The sequence below is a fragment of the Frankliniella occidentalis genome, unplaced genomic scaffold (genome assembly GCF_000697945.3).
Source record: "Frankliniella occidentalis isolate FOCC.00 unplaced genomic scaffold, Focc_3.1 Scaffold104, whole genome shotgun sequence".
In the NCBI taxonomy this organism is placed as follows: Eukaryota; Metazoa; Arthropoda; class Insecta; order Thysanoptera; family Thripidae; genus Frankliniella; species Frankliniella occidentalis.
This window is the reverse complement of record NW_026267233.1, coordinates 732,666-736,477: the sequence shown is the minus strand read 5'-3', so window position 1 is coordinate 736,477 and position 3,812 is coordinate 732,666. Positions and strand designations below refer to the sequence as shown.

Below are 3,812 nucleotides of genomic sequence, written 5' to 3'. Positions count from 1 at the left end.
GAGAGAGAGAGAGAGAGAGAGAGAGAGAGAGAGAGAGAGAGAGAGAGAGAGAGAGAGAGAGACTGTGTGTCGAGGTCAGTGTCGGGCACTGCTGTCAGTCGGCCCAGCCCGCGCTGTCCGCAGGGGTGACTCGCCCCCGCCCCGCGCCCGCTGCGCTGCGCCCCTGCTGCGGTCGCCTGACAGTGTGTCGATCAGGCTGCGTCCTGCCTATGCTACATCGCGTGGGTGCGGCAACTGCATGTCGTGCCGTCAGTCAGATCTGGCTCTAGGTCGGGTGGTCAGCAGCCGGGCCCCCGTCAGCTCGTTGTGCAGCAGCAGGGCCGAGCCGCGGCCGGGCAGGCGCTCCTGCAGTCCTACTGCAGGAGTTATTGGAACGCTGGCTGGGGCCGCCGTGTTTTCCGCGTCTCATCCGCTGCGCTGGTGCGCACCCGCCAGGTGCGCGCCGGAGGTAGCCGCCCCGCCACGCCCCGCCACGCCCCGCCACGCCCCGCCACGCCCCGCTCTGCCTCGCCGGTCTTGGCTCCAAGCAGTTTCCGCCTGGCCGTGGCGGGGGGTGGTGGACGGTAACAGAATTGTTGTTGTTGCTGTTCTTCTTCCTCCGAGTTGAGTTTCCCACTGGTTCCGGCCGCTTGGCGCTCGGCTCCGTGAGCTGCGTGGGATATAGCCACGGGTCGCTGCACTCGCGGCGGAGGGCGGGGCGGGGACGGGGGGCGGTCGTCCATGCATGTGAGGTACCTCTGGCACGAGGTCGGACGCCATGCCGGCGTCGCTGCTGCTGCTGCTGCTGCTGCTGCTGGGGACAAGTGCTATGATGCAGGCGGTACTCAACGGGCCCAAGGTCCCCCTCATTGCATCCCCGCCCCGCCCCGCCCATGCATGCATCTCGTAATGAGCCCACGTGCTGGTCCCGCTGACGCCTGATAGAGACTCTGACAGCCGCTGGTCCTGCGGCCCCGCGGCCGCGCCCGCTTGGTCCTGTCAAGTGAAAGGTTCGGCGCTGCTGCTCTGGTCACGCTGATTTGTTCTGTTAGGCGACGCGGGCCCTTGCGAGTAGGCAAAGTGTCCTCTCGCTCTGTAACTTTGAAAATCTCAAGAGTCAGAGAACGTCGCAATAATACGTGTGCCGCACCCTGCGAGAATCCCCGTCCTCCCGTCCCCGGCCAACCCCGTCTGGTTGCCCAGGAAAGAATTCCGGCTTGTCTTGGACTGCGAGAGGCTACGTATATGTATATTTTTGTACTTTCCGTGTCGGAGCCCTCCGCGTCACCTTTTCTCCCGCTGTGCGCCACCACTCGCCTCGCAACAGAGAGGCCTGTGTCTGCGGTGCAGTGTCGGACGGAAGCACTAATTGACCCGAGCAACAGACTTCTGTTGTGAGCCCCACCACGGCGCGGACCCCTTGCTCATCTCGATCGCCTCAGCACGTTCAGAGAGCTGAAGTGCGGCGGTTCATGACTTTCCTCATCATCTGTGACTGATGCATTTCCTTCCTTCGGTGAACCCGATTTTATTTTATTTTGTTACGGTAACCCCAAACGGCGAATGTTTGGAGCACTTTCGCCGGGACGTGTCTGGCCGTGCAGCTGGTGCTTATTGTGAAAGCATTCCCCGTGCTGCGCCCGCTGCGCCCTGCTCGCCCTGCTCGCCCCGTGGGGCTTTAGGGCGAGGGCCAGCCGTGAGCCGCCGTGAGCCATGGGCGGGCGTGCCGCCGGGGGGCCGCAGGCGGGCGGCGCCGCCCCGGCTTGTCTGGCGTATCTTATCAGCCGGGCCCACGGGGCGGGGCCTGGCGGGCGCGGCGGGCGCGAGCCTCATGGCCCCGCGGCCATGTGGTCAGGGCGCCTGGGCGCGGCCACCACGCCCTGTCACGCCCCTCGGCGAGCTCGGCGGGCCGCGGGCGAGGCGTCTCCAAGCGGGGTCCTCCAGGGCCCTGGACCGGAACCGCGGCACCCGGTGTACGGCATACCAGCGCGCACCTGAGGCGTGGCGGGGCGGGGAACACCCGCTGCCGGTTGCCAGGGCGCCGCGCACAGGGAATGCCCTCGATAACCGATCGTCTCCGATCACCGCGTCCATCTTGCCGCTGCCGCTGCGGAGTTGCGTTCCTCCCTCCTCTCACCCGCTGCGGCATCGCCCGCTTCCTCCTATAGTTGCGCCCGATCCTGGCGGACTACCTCCCCCCCCCCCCCCCCTTGCTTCCTCCAATTTCCCTCCACCATCCACCCCTCTCCTCTCTCTCTCTCTCTCCCCCCCCCTCTCTCTCTCTCTCCCGGGATGCTGCCGGCGCGCGTTTCCTGCGGAACTTGGGTGGGTCAGCCCGGCCCAGACATGTCTGTTCCTCTTCGGATCAGACGGTCCGCCACGAGGTCCGCCGCGGGGTCCGCCACGAGGTCGTCCACGAGGTCCGCCACTAGATTCCGCCCCCGCCCCGCCCCGGCCAAGGGTCCGCCAAAGGTCCGCCACGAGGTCGCGCTGCCCGCCGGCTGCCGTACCTGTTGCCGCGGCTGGGTCTCGAACCCGCGGCCGGTTGGCCGGCGGCGCTGCGGCTGGCTACGCTAACGCTACGCCCCACTCGTACCCGTCACCGGCGCGGGGCGCGCGCGCGGCGTTGCCGTCGTTGGCGCGGCGCTGCGGCGTTGCCGACCCGTTGATCTGTGTCAGCCCGGGCTGTTGACACGGCGCGCCAGCGGGCTGGAGGAGGGCAGCGCACGGCCAGGTGAGAGACGAAGACGCCGCCAAGCTCCTCGCTGAGCGAAACTACAGTACTGAGTACTGCCAACCTGCCCGAGCTTATAGACTTCTTGCGCGAAGGGGTGACGTCGACGTCGGCGTTCGCCAGCAAGGTGTGGGTGCAAACTGATTTTTATTTTTGTTGGGGTTCTGCCTTTGTATTATTTTCTTTCGGTCGAGAGGTCCACCCTCTTGCAAGAAGCAATCAGAGTTTCGACCGTTCAATTCCCTTGGGATAGGTCCCCGGTTGACGGTTGAGTCCATATATATTTTTTCCATCGACCTCCGACCTCTCTCTCTCTCTCCCGCCCACCCGCCAACGGTCTGGCGACCTGAGCGAAGGCAAGGTGGTCAGATCTGGTCAAAGACGTAAGTCGTTTTTCCTCATGTATCCTTCTTTATTCATATATACATATTTTTCTTTACATCCAGGACGCGACTTTGATGTCTCGTAGAGAGGGAGTGAAACGTCTGTCGCAAACGATGCAGGTTGCAGGGGCGGCCAAAGAGAAGTGAGGGAGGGAGACTGCAACTGTGCGACGGGGGACTGGGCAAGCGAACGAGAGACGTGTGTGTGTATGTGTGTGTGTGTGTGTTTGGAGACAGACAGTATCCAAGAAAAAAGGGCGGGGCAGGTGATTCAGCTGATGACGGAAGAAATAAGTCGCTTGTGACGCAGTCGATGCGTCATCGCTTTTTGGCGGAATAACATATAAGAACTTAAGAATGTCCAATGTCAAAATCTGCTGCGTCTCGACAAATTATCACGACCTTTACTTTTTGTTGTGTTGTGCTGAATAATCTGCTAAAGTTACTATGAGTGAAAATAAGTGTCTAGACACAGCAAACATTTTTCCGGGTACTTCCCGGTTGGATTCGGGAAGTACATTTTCCGGTTGCTCCAAATGTTATAACATGCATAGATATGACGAAACATAGCTTCCGGAAAATTACTTCCCGGATTCAACCGGGAACTTCCCCGAAATATATTTGCTGTGGAGCCTCTCATTCGTCACGCGTCCGTCTCCCAGCAGTCAAAAATAGTAAAATATAAGAGAGGGAGAGAGAGAGAGGGGGAGAGAGAG

At 61.9% G+C, this 3,812-nt stretch overlaps 1 protein-coding gene across 1 annotated transcript in view; it reads left to right on the top strand.

The window, feature by feature from the left end:
• The window catches only part of LOC113206665 (DE-cadherin), a 224,255-nt gene that overhangs the window by 8,293 nt on the left and 212,150 nt on the right, over positions 1-3,812 (top strand). The gene's annotated exons all lie outside the window — the stretch shown is intronic.